Source organism: Rana temporaria, chromosome 4 (genome assembly GCF_905171775.1).
Source record: "Rana temporaria chromosome 4, aRanTem1.1, whole genome shotgun sequence".
In the NCBI taxonomy this organism is placed as follows: domain Eukaryota; kingdom Metazoa; phylum Chordata; class Amphibia; order Anura; family Ranidae; genus Rana; species Rana temporaria.
Genome location: NC_053492.1, coordinates 318,227,875 through 318,240,539, shown reverse-complemented (window position 1 = coordinate 318,240,539; position 12,665 = coordinate 318,227,875). Strand labels below are relative to the sequence as shown.

The 12,665-nt window shown below is 43.0% G+C and overlaps 1 protein-coding gene across 2 annotated transcripts in view; it reads right to left on the bottom strand.

Annotated features, from left to right (window-relative positions):
* FMN2 (formin 2) overlaps nt 1-12,665 on the bottom strand; it is a 152,041-nt gene that overhangs the window by 42,118 nt on the left and 97,258 nt on the right. Inside the window, exon 12 of one of the 2 annotated variants that reach the window (XR_005748711.1) lies at nt 6,157-6,229. The exons of the other annotated variant lie outside the window; for it this stretch is intronic. The gene's annotated coding sequence lies outside the window, so the exon portion shown is untranslated. The remainder of the gene's footprint in view (nt 1-6,156; nt 6,230-12,665) is intronic. 2 annotated transcript variants of the gene reach the window in all.

Here is a 12,665-nt window from a genome sequence, read left to right as displayed (position 1 = left end):
TTACACCCTCCCTCCCATCCCACTCTCCCCATCCCACCCACAACCCTAAAGTATATTAATCTACCTGTTGCATAGCGAAACTGATAATCCCTGGGGTGTTGTTGCTGACTTGTCTCCTGCAGTTCTATCCTACCAGGTTGCCTTGCTGACAGATCACGCTACCGGAGAAGTGCGATATGGCCTACTCCTCATTGGGGACCAGTCCACTGGTGATATCGCATAACGTCAGGGGGCTGAATATACCGGAACGTGCTCAACCTTACTAAAGGAGCTAAAAAAAGGTAGGCCACACTTTGTGTTCCTTCAGGAGACCCATTTTAGAACCAACCAAATTCCCAGACTCTTCGATGCCCACTTCCCAAATGTGTTCCACTCTACCAACAGTGAGTCAAAATCAAAAGGCGTGACGATACTGATTAGCAAGAATGCACCCTTTCAACCCACAAACCAGTTGAGCGACCCAGGGGGTAGGTTCATCTTTGTTAAGGGCACATATAGAGGCTCACCAATGACCCTTGCAAACGTCTATTTCCCGAACAAAGCGCATGGCACCTTCTGCCAGAAACTTGTCAGGGAACTCGCCGGGTTTGCCAATGGCTGTATCATCCTAGGAGGGGACTTTAACGTGCCCTTGAATCCCCTAGAGGACACCTCTAATGGGAAATCATGCATCACCTATCGACTCCTAAAACGACTCAAGGTGATGCTACAGTCTCTAAATCTGGTTGACACCTGGCGTTTCTCGCATCCGGGAGGACGTGATTTTACCCATTTCTCGGTCCCTCATGCGAGATACGCCAGATTAGACTATCTCTTCATCACTCAACGTGACCTCACGAGACTGACGGGTGCGCACATAGGCATTCAAACATTTTCTGACCATGCCCCGGTGTCGCTCTCTCTGGATGCGACACACCCCACTGGACGCTCACCCACATGGAGGCTTAACGCATCCTTGCTGACTGACCAGACTACACTTGCCTCTTTGACCAAATCCCTGAAAGAATTTTTCGTACTTAATGCCACCCCGGGATCAGATCCACTTACAGTATGGGAAGCGCACAAATGCACGGTTAGAGGAATCTTGATTAGTATTGGGGCAAAACGTAAAAGGGAAAGAGAGGCCTTACTGCATAAATTGTCCACTCAAATTAACAACCTGGAGGCTCTCCACAAACAGTCACTCTCCATTGATTCAGCCAAACAGCTGCTTGAATTGAGAGGCGAATTACAACAGATCCTAGACTTTTCAGCCAAACGTATGTTGTTCTTCAAAAAACGACTCTATTACGAAGCGGGTGACAAGTCTGGTAAATTCCTGGCAAGAGCGCTACGTGAGTGCTCCTCCGCCAACAATATTGCTGCCATACAAAGAGAGGATGGGGGATTGGACGTGACGACTGAAAAAATCGCGCGCCATTTCCACAACTTCTACATGAGGCTCTATAACCTCCCACCCCAGCATAGACAACCTCACATGATAGGCGATAGACCTCAGCTCATAAGGGAATACCTGGCCAGGAGTGGCATCCCATCACTCACGGACAATGACGTTGCAAGCCTAGAAAAACCTATCACAGCGGAAGAGATAGGAGTAGCGATAGGACAGCTGAAAAACAATAAAAGTCCGGGACCGGACGGATATTCAGCTATTTACTACAAGACTTTTACCGAAAGCCTTGTGGTCCCCCTTAAAAATGCCTTGAACTCACTGTCTACACCCAGAAAGGTAACCCCAGATTTTCTCTCGGCCCATGTGGCTGTCATCCCAAAACCGGGTAAGGACCCCACGTCATGCTCGAGTTATCGTCCCATTTCACTTCTCAACCTGGACGTGAAGCTATTCGCCAAAATACTTGCCACTAGACTTGGCCCACTGCTCCCCGGGTTGATCGGTCTTGAACAGGCAGGGTTCATGCCGAACCGTGAAGCTAAAGACAATGTTACTAAAACCCTGCTGCTGATTCATGCGGCGAGGGTGCGGAAGATCGAGGGCCTTCTCCTTTCTACCGATGCGGAGAAGGCCTTCGATCGGGTGGCGTGGGACTTCATGACGGCGGTATGCAGCAGGGTAGGATTTGGCCCCTGTATGATGGCATGGGTGGCGGCGCTATATCAACAACCTTCGGCGCGTCTAAAAATCAATGGTAGTCTCTCCGAAAAAGTGGAGATTGCCAACGGGACAAGGCAGGGATGCCCGTTGTCACCCCTGCTTTTCATCCTTACGCTCGAACCCTTTATCAGACTAGTCAAATTAAATCCAGATGTGATTGGGTTTCGTGTAGGGGACAGTGAGTTCAAGGTTGCGGCATACGCCGATGACCTCCTCTTTTTCTTGTCATCCCCCCACATCTCGCTCCCTAATTTAATGAAAGAATTCGCCCAGTATGGCTACATGTCAAACCTAAAAATAAACTACACGAAATCGGAAGCTCTCAACGTTTCGCTACCAGACAGATTATTATCCCAGACTAAGGCAAACTCGCAGTTCCGTTGGGAAGGAAACGCTCTCAGATACTTGGGGGTCTGGCTAACCCAGCATCTCAAAGACACGTTCGAGCGGAATTTTTCGCCGCTACTTAAGGAATGTGAGAAGGCTCTCAGTGGATGGGACCTGAAACATTTTTCCTGGTTCGGTCGCGCGGCCATAGTCAAAATGGTTATACTGCCCAGATTCTTGTATTTGACACGCACGCTTCCGATCGCGATCCCGCGTCGTTTTTTCGCTACCCTGAACTCAGCACTGCTGCGATTCCTGTGGTCCGGGAAGAAACCCAGAATCAAGCTACTTAGTTTGACACAATCTAAAGATCTGGGAGGGATTGGCTTCCCTGATTTCAAACAGTACTACCAAGCGTCCCACTTAGCAAGGATCATAGACTGGCACTGCCACGGCCACTCAAAAGACTGGATAGCACTAGAGAATGAACTTAGTCCCATGACCCTGTTGTACTCACCGTGGTTGTCGTGGCCCAAGTGCCCACCTCACCTTCGTAAAAACCCACTCACAGGAACCACTTTGGGGATTTTTCACTCACTCGCCAGAAAGGGAAAACTCTCTACCTTTCCTAGCCCACTTACCCCTTTATCTGACAACCCTGAATTCACACCAGGGGTCGACACCCCGACTTTTAAATTGCCTCGCACCAATGGTCCTCTACTGGCTGGAGACTGTTTTGTAGGGAATACACTCAAAACTTGGCCCTCACTCAAGTTAGACAATGACCTCCCTAACATGAAACAATGGGCATATTTCCAACTACGAAGCTACTTAAATGGATTTGGGAGTTCGGCTAATCTGTCTAGACCACAGACTGCTCTAGAATCAACATGTCATAAACAGGAACCAGTGGCTAAAGCCACGTCGGTGGCCTATGCGTGGCTGAAAAGCACAAATAAAGAAAATTTAGACAAACAAAAGCAAGAATGGTCGGAAGATCTAAACCTAGATATTACAGACAAACAGTGGCAAACAGTGTGCACATTGGCACACAAGTGCTCTATCAGCACAAAACTGCAGGAGACAAGTTACAAGTTGCTTACCAGATGGTACAATACTCCGGTGGGGCTTCATAAGTGGGACCCTTCAAAACCAGATATATGTTGGAGATGTAAAGATGCAGTGGGATCACTGCTCCACATTTGGTGGTCATGCCCCATGATTTCTGCCTTTTGGCAGGAGGTGTGCGATGTTATCAAACAGATTACTGAGACGTCCATGGAACTGTCGGCCGCGTGCTGCCTGCTACACCTGTCCTCCTTCTCGCTTGCCCGCTACAAGACTTCACTGACTAAACACTTGTTAAACGCGGCTAAATCTCTCATCCCCCTTTACTGGCTATCCACCAGGGTGCCTACGGTCAGGGAGTGGCTTCGCAAAGTGGCGGAGGTTCGCGAGATGGAGGATACGTTGGCTCAAGATAGGGGGACGGCCGAGAAGTTTCTGGACACCTGGCGGCCGTGGTCAGCTTTTAGGTTTTCGAAAGAATTTGAATCTATAATGCAATGAATCCACATTGGAGATTTTATCGAGCCTTGGTGGGCCCGCAGTGGTGATATTTGCCCCCACACTGATGATTGAGTCGATGACACAGTTACAGGTAGTGTCACCGCCGCACCCCACCAACCCCTCCCCTACCCTTCCCCATTATCCTTCCCCTCCCTTTCCTCTCTTGCTCTTTCACACTTCATCTCGCCTACGATATCACCTTTGATATCTCTCATTACTTTTGGCTCTCTAAACTTAAGTGTAACCCCTACGTTCTGATACGTTTTTGACATGAGTATGAATGATTAATTCCTTTAGTATAACTACTACCTATGCAATGTTAATGACTCCAGGTATTCTCTTGTATTATCACCTGTTTCTCATTTTCTGCCTCACACTGTGGAGTTGCTTATTGGTACTTGTATCAGACGTGATATGCACACAGCTGCGTCTGTGTTGAGTCATCCTTTGTATTTCTCTTGTTTTCTATTGTCTTCAATAAACAAAACTTTTGAATGAAAAAAAAGCAAATACTACAGAATAACTTCTCCAAATCAAAAGTAGCTAATTTAGGGCCATGGGGTTCTCTTTTAGAATCTATCCTAATTCAACCAAGCTAAAATGTTGATATTAAGGCCGGGTTCACATATATATGCGAATTGGATGCGACTTTCCCTGCATCCAATTTGCATGACAGGGGAGTGTGCCCGGCTCTCAATGGAGCCTGTTCACACAGCCCGGGTGGCCACAGGCCACATATAAAAAGGGTCCTGTGCGTCTTTGGTTCCGATTGAGGTGCAAATAAAGGCATGAATTTGGATCTGATTCGCACCCGAATCGATGAACAGGGACACACCAGACCCCATGCTGCGAACTGCGGCCACAGCATATGTGAACCCAGCCTTAAAGGGGTTGTAAAGGTGTGTCTTTTATTTTCTAAATGGGTTCCTCTAAGCTCGTGCATTGTTGGTTAACTTACCTTTTCCTTCCATTTCCCTTCTAAATGTTTTTTTTTTCTTTGTTTGAAATGCTCACTACCTGTTTCTCCTCAGTAAGCTTTCCACCATCATCCGAGCAGTGGAAAGTCATTTAGAACAGCTTACTGAACACCTTACTGAGGAGGAACAGGAGGTGAGAAATTCAGACAAAGAAAACAAAGAAAAAAAAAACATTTATAGGTAGATTCAAGTACATCTGCCTAAACTTGCGGCGGCGTAGCTTAGCCTGTTTAGGCTACGCCGCCGTAAGTTAGCTAGGCAAGTACATTATTCTCAATGTACTTGCCTGCTAATATACGGCGGCGTAGCCTAAAGCGGGCGGGCGTAAGGGCGCCGAATTCAAATGTGTTGGAGGGGGGCGTGTTTGATGGTAATGAGGCTTGACCTCACGGTTTTTTTCTTTGCTTTTATTACTGCGCATGCGCCGGGCGCCTACATTTCCCAGTGCGCTTTGCGGCTAAGTACGCCGTACGGGCCTATTGATTTCGACGTGGACGTAAACGACGTAAATCCTGATTCGCGGACGACTTACGCAAATGACGTAAAAAATTTGAATCTCGTGGCGGGAACGGCGGCCATACTTTAACATTGTTATTCCACCTAATAGGTGGAATAATTTTAGGCCTGCTAATGCCTTACGGAAACGGCGTAAATCGACTGCGGCGGCCGTACGTTCGTGAATCGGCGTATCAACTCATTTACATATTCTACGCCGACCACAATGGAAGTGCCACCTAGCGGCCATCTGAAAAATTGCAACCTAAGATAGGACGGCGCAAGCCGTCGTATCTTAGATATGTTTAAGCATATCTCTGTTTGAGCATACGCTTAAACATAAGTCGGCGTAGATTCTGTTAGGTCGGCTTATCTACTGATAAGCCGGCCTAACTCTTACTGAATCTACCTATTGGAAGGGAAATCAAAGGAAAAAGTAAGTGAACCACTAGCTTAAAGGAACCCATTTAGAAAATAAAAAACAAACCTTTACAACCCCTTTAAAGAACAGGGATATTTAAAAAGAAACAACAACAAAAAAACAGATCACTATAATAGGCAGAGTCTGTTGTTTAACAGGAAAGTAAGCACCAGTGTTTGAATTACAAATAATCAAAGAAATCAACAGTGGATTGAATCTTTGCAATTCAGTAAAGGATGGGAAAGCCCTATTACCAGATTATTAGATCACAGCTGCCCGATCTTCCAACACATCAAGTACACACACATGTAAATCGTAGAAACAAACCTGAAAAATAAGTAAAGCAAAACATTACTATCTGCTGAAAAGGAAATGACACAGCAAGCACTGCAATAAATTATGAATCTCCTCATGTTTAAAAACTCTTGGTGTTAGTATGCTCATCCTTCTGATCTTATAATCTTCCCTTTAGATGGGAAGTGTGATCACTACTATAGCAAAATTTAGTAGTCACTTTACTTTATTAAAGTGGAGCTTAAACTGATCTACTGGAAAGGGTATAAAGAGTTTACACTGCTTACTGAATTCTAGAGTTATGTTTAGAAATCTTGTTTGATCTGTGCTCTTTCTCAATTACAAATCATATAAAAAAGCATGACTGAATAGGCATAGGCATCAGTGAGGGTATGAAACCCTTTTATTACTTGCAATCCTGTCTTCAGTTCATTTCACAGCACATTTACTGTGTATCTATTTACCCTAAATAAAGGCATTGCTTTATGATTATTATTACTATTTCAGTTAATATAGGAGAAAAGGTTTATACCATTCAGTCACCAAGCATTAGGCTACCAGGGATATGCAATTAGCGGACCTCCAGCTGTTGCAAAACTACAAATCCCATCATGCCTCCGACTCTGGGTGTCATGCTTGTGGCTGTCAGAGTCTTGCTATGCCTCATGGGAATCGTAGTTCTGCAATAGCTGGAGGTCCGCTAATTGCATATCCCTGGGCTATACGTTCCCCCAATGAATCTAAGCAGATAAGACTGGGTAAAAAGTGAATGGATCATTGTTGTCTGTTGAGCAATGCCAACAATGTCAACTCTAAAAAATGAATGAAAAAATACATTAAAAAGGTATTATGTGTCATAATACTATACTTTTTTTAAATATTTTTTCCAAGCTAACTTGAACAATGAGCAGTAATGCCAAGTGAATGAGATGAATGAAAAAAAATGGTTTAGGGGTATAGGGCGGGGATCTTCAAACTACAGCCCCCCAGTTGTTGCGGAACTACACATCCCATGAGGCATTGTAAAACTCTGACAATTTACAGACATGACTAGGCATGATGTGAATTGTAGTTCCTGAACAACTGGAGGGCTGTAGTTTGAGGACCCCCGATATAGGGTATGCCATTGTTTCCTCTTCATATAGGTTATGCCCTTGTTTCTCCTTTTTTTAAGTTTCCTAAAACTGAAATGAATGGCAGTGCCATGACCTTGATTCACTTTTCAACAAAAGTAAATTATGGGACGTAAAAAGTTGGCTCTGGTTTGCGCTAAAGTGGTCTACAATAAACTTCTGATTTAAGCATGTGTGAATTCAGTTTCAAGATGTATGCATGCAAGAATGAAAAGGATGTAGAGTTTAGATGAAATGGTGTGACCATTGCAGTAGATACTGTTAAAGCTAACACAATTATGTTAAGTATTCGTTGGCAGCTATATTATAGGTATGACATTTTTGTAACTGCTCAGTAAATTTTTTATTGGGGTCCAAAATTATGCTTTAAAGTTTTGTATAGTCTCATAATCTAACCAACAATTGTGTTCTTACTGGCCATGAAACACAATGTGTACAGTACATTATTTTATATTTCTGTTTTACCAGTTAAATTACATTTTAAAGTTCAGGAAGTAACCACTTTGCTGCCTTTTTTTTTGTTATATTCAACTTGAATTTTTTCTGAATTTCTAAATGAAATGTTTTACTTAAATCTTACTCTGCAATGATACTGCAGATTATTAACTCTTCATTATATCAAAGCCTGAGTCTCTCGATTAGCAGACAGAGCTTTGACTCAAACCTAGCAGTCATATATGTTAGAGACAACATGATGTTAATTTTTCTTTTATTCTGTCCCTGGGTTACATTTTTTTTACAATCTGACATTTTATGAAAGATAAATTTTCAGACATTTATCAGGTCAGGAAGATATGAATGCATATTCATGTTCATGTCCTCTCCTTTCAGGAAACCACCACAAGAAGGCAACATCTCAATTCTCTTCACATCCCATACTGGCATCATACTAATACTGACTAATGATAATGGGTTTAAAACTGACCAGAAATCATTTTGTGACATACTAGAAAAAATATAAGTCATGGTCCTATTTAATTTTATTAAATTGACAGGATTGCTTGAAGAATTAAATACTTTCTAAGCGAACATGAGATACTGACTGTGTGCTTAAGTTCTGCTCTTCAGAAAAAATATTTAACATGTCAAGTTGCAGACACACCAAGATTTTTAAACATAAATACATAATCAATATGATGATAGAAAATAAATTCAGCTTTTTTTGGGGGGGAGTCATACAGTGCAATGGATTTAAAGTGATTTATAATATTACCATACATAAAGGTATTCATCACACTGCTCAGCAGGGCATACCAGAAACCCACAAGTGTAAACAATTATTATGAGATTCATCATTTAACATAATGCTTGCTGTTTTGGTTTGGTTTAATTTTCATTTCAGCACATATAATGTTTTTGACTTTCATTGAAAACACCTTTTACAGCAGCAAGTACTAAAGGCAAATTGACTATGCATTTTGCAAGTGCAGTTGTGCTCATTTCCCAGGAGCTTACTGAATGAGGTGAAGCTTCACTTTATAAAGAATACCCAATCAGATGCAAGGGGAAAAAAAGCAGCATTTTTGCTTGCACATGATTGCACGATGGACATGAGCAGAGCTTCACCATATTTGCCTTTAGTACATCAACCCCACTGAGTTTTAATCAGCAACATGCTGATGTGTGTTTTTTGAAACCCAAACACTGAATATAATTTGCAGGATTACAGAAAATTGTTATCAAATACTTACCGTCATTTTCCTTTCCTGGCCTGTCCTCACGTCAGCATACAATGGGTTAATGCCTCACCTGGCACCCACAGTACCACCTCTTCCTAGCTAAATAAAAGACAGCCCCTCCCCCACTAAGGTGTTCGATAACCTAGCCTGCGACAGGCCATTAGGGAGTGAGCCCTGTGCTGACGTGAGGACAGGCCAGGAAAGGAAAATTATGTATTTGATAACAATTTTTCATATTCCTGGCCATACTTTATGTCAGCACACATGAGAAGAAACATTGACAATCAAAGATCAGCCGCCAAAGAAAAAAGAATTTATAGGTCTCGTCCAAAACTTTGCAGAACTTGCCAACTGCATGCCTGGCTTGTAAAGTTGAATGAAGGGCTAGCCATCTCTTATATACCCCTCAGTGACATCCTGGCATAACTGGCCCAAAGACTGCCACCCCTTAGCTCTAAGGAACTTGCCCCTGTTCCTGAGCAGAAAGGCCAACTTCCTTAATGCCATCTAATCATCCTGGTGAACCAATAGAAGATGACTCAAAAACCTGATGGCGAAATGAAAAGGATTGTCCACTTTCCTCACGTCTTTCATCTTTGCATGTACACAGTTAGCAACTTGTGTGAGGACCTGAAGTTCTCCTGCTGTGTACTCAGTGACTCCATGTGAATTCTTGGAGGGACTGCCCCCCAGGTTTTCTTGGAAACTGGATACCACTTGGAGATGGTAGTAGTCTCACAGTCTCACTATTTCTGGCAAAAAGACACAAAAGGGATCTTTGCAGGAAAGTGCTGAAGCCTCCAACATTATTCTTAAGTCTGAAGCAACTGCTGACAGAGGAACTAGTTTTACCACTAGGAGCCGCAATGGAAATTAAACTACTGGAGCAAAGAATGCCTGTACTAGTGCTTTCAGAACCAAGCCTAAATCCTGTGAAGGGAGCAAGAATTTCCTTGGTGGTCATATATGGATTACAGCCTGCATGAAGCATTTGTTCAATGACATTGTATGCCAGACCAACCTCAAGCGCCGATTGTAAAAATGTCTAGAGCTGGGGACACAGAAGAGAAAACTTCCTTCATATCCACATATGTAGCGTTCATGGTCTTGTGGTCTTTGCCAAGGTCTGAACCACCTTGGATGAGAATCCCTGCACCTCTAGTCTGGCCGATTCAATAGCCAGGCTATTAAGAATCTTACTGGATGTTTGACTGGAAACAGGATTAGTGGTGCTGAATGACATCTGGGGGAGCAATGAAAAACAAGGCCTCTTCGGCAGGTGGAAAGCACCTGTATAGCATAAACGTGTTCATAAGCAAGGACGCTGGAGGAAGGCAAATAACAACGGAAAAACCTATGGCACTGTGAATTCACTTCACCTTTGTTCATTGTTACAAATACTGGAAGCTGCGTGTTCAGTAGACTCTCTATGAGAACTACCACTGAAATGCACCCTAGAGCCAATACTAGTTGAAATACTTCTTGTTAGAAAATAATTTACCTTACTGATCCATTAGTGGATCATGCTTTTCCAGTAAGTAGACTGCTTTTAACTGCCTGTAAGTGGCTCTCTGTCCAGCGAGAAAGTTTATGTCACGAAAAGTAAGAGGAAAAAGACAGACACTTGGTGTCTTCTTGGTAGGCAATTTAAGCTGCTGCTGTCTTGTTTTTAGTCATCAACTTCACACGGGCCCCATGGAGAAAGATCCCGAAACGCTTACAATGCTAGAACAAAAAAACTGCCTTCCATTTAAGTCAGTCAGAACATCTGTATTCCACTAGGCTCCAATTGCCTTGCACTTGTCTCTTCAGACTGGAGGCAGACATGCATCCAACGTCAGACTTATTCCATCTCCTAGGCTAAGAGGCACACCACAAAAGAGGCACACTGGTGTCCAAAACTCCAGTTCCTGCTAATTTGTGCAGGCACAAAGACTTTTTGATCTATAGGCAGTCTATCCTATTGACTGAGGAAGGCAAATTGAAAGGCCCCCATGTGACATTTGGTCCATGGCAGCACTGGAATGGCCACGGTAAAATGTCCAAATGGGGATAATGCAATCCATCGCTGACATAAATGCTGTCTCCATGACTGTTCATATGCAGATTTTCATTTTGCCGTTTTGGAAAACCACTTGACATATTTGGGCATGAAAAACTACTTCAAGATCCTTCACAGATTACGAAGGAGTTTACTGTTTTTCCTGTTTGTTCACTAGTCGACTGAACTTGGAAAAGGATTTCTAGGATTTCTAGGACAAGGTTGCGATGCTTTGCCAGCTCCTGACTTACACCTGTAGTGTAGTCAAAACTTTGTCCAAGTAGTTGTAGAGTCTTATCCCCAAATACAAAATACTGTCACTGCTGCCAAAAAAATGTTCAAAAAGTTTCTTGGTACTGTGTCAATTCTAAAAATGGCAAACACCTGAACTGGAAGTGTCAGCGAAACTCTGATGTCTCTGGTGTTACACACCGATTGGTATTTGGAAGTATACGTCAGCCAGGTAAATTTACTCCATCGCCATAACTGTTTGCACGGACTCCATCTTGAACCTTTTGTTGTGTATGTACCCATTAAATTTCTTCAAACCCAGACAGTAGGGAAAACTCCTGATGCCTTGGGTACTAGAAAAAATGGGGAGAAGCACCCAAATTTGTTCTTTTAGTGGAAGCAGCACTATGGACTTGTTGCAATATAATTCTTATACGTAATCTTGCACTCATTCTTTCTTCTTGAGATCTGTTGGTCATGAATTAAAGGATTTTGTGATAGTACTCCCAGCTGTCTTTAATGTTTGTCACCCAAACTCTGCAAAAAGGAGGTTATCCTGGCTCCTACTAGAAGTTACTGGTTGGGTCCACCTTCAAAGACTTTCCACATAGCAACCTGCTCTGGCTTTGATTCCATGTAAACAAGAAGTTTGAGCCCCCTTCACTGTGATCTGGTAAAATCCAGCCTGGCTTATAAGATATGACCTCCTGAATCCTTCTGAAGATCGACGACTTGAGCAAAAAATGGCAGCCGCCTCCTTTTGTTAGACTATGGCCACACTCTAGACATTTCTTCTGTCACTCGCTATATCCAACGTTTTGCCAAACAACAACCTCTCATTATGGAGAATGTTACAAAGGGCTTGTGTGGAAGCTTCATCTACCCTCCAGTTGTACAAACACAAAGCTCTCATGGCTGTGACCAAATGTGCCAGCCCTAGAACTAGGTCTATTGAAGCCTCTGCCAAAAATCAGCAGCCAGGTTTAAGTCCTCCAGAACCATGCCAACTTCTGCAGGTTCCAATTGAATTAAAGGCCATTTCTTAATGCTTCAACATCACAGCTAATGCTGTTGTTAGTTAACAGGTAAGAAAAAAACAACCAGCCACCGTATAGATTTTCCTTTAAGTCTGCGGGAAAGTTCACCACAATTTCTGAGTTGAAGAGGTCTTTCTGCATGCACATTAGTTTAAGTGATTTTTCAATGGGTTTTGCCATGTTACAGATGTGTTCTATACGGAAAAAAATGCAACATGTTCTCCTTTAGTTAACTGTACTAGAACACACTATACTAGTGTGGCATAAGCCATTGGAATCCATGGTAAACACTGTTGATGCATTTTTGACTTGAATAAAAATGCATTGGACCGTATCTGGTGTGAACCA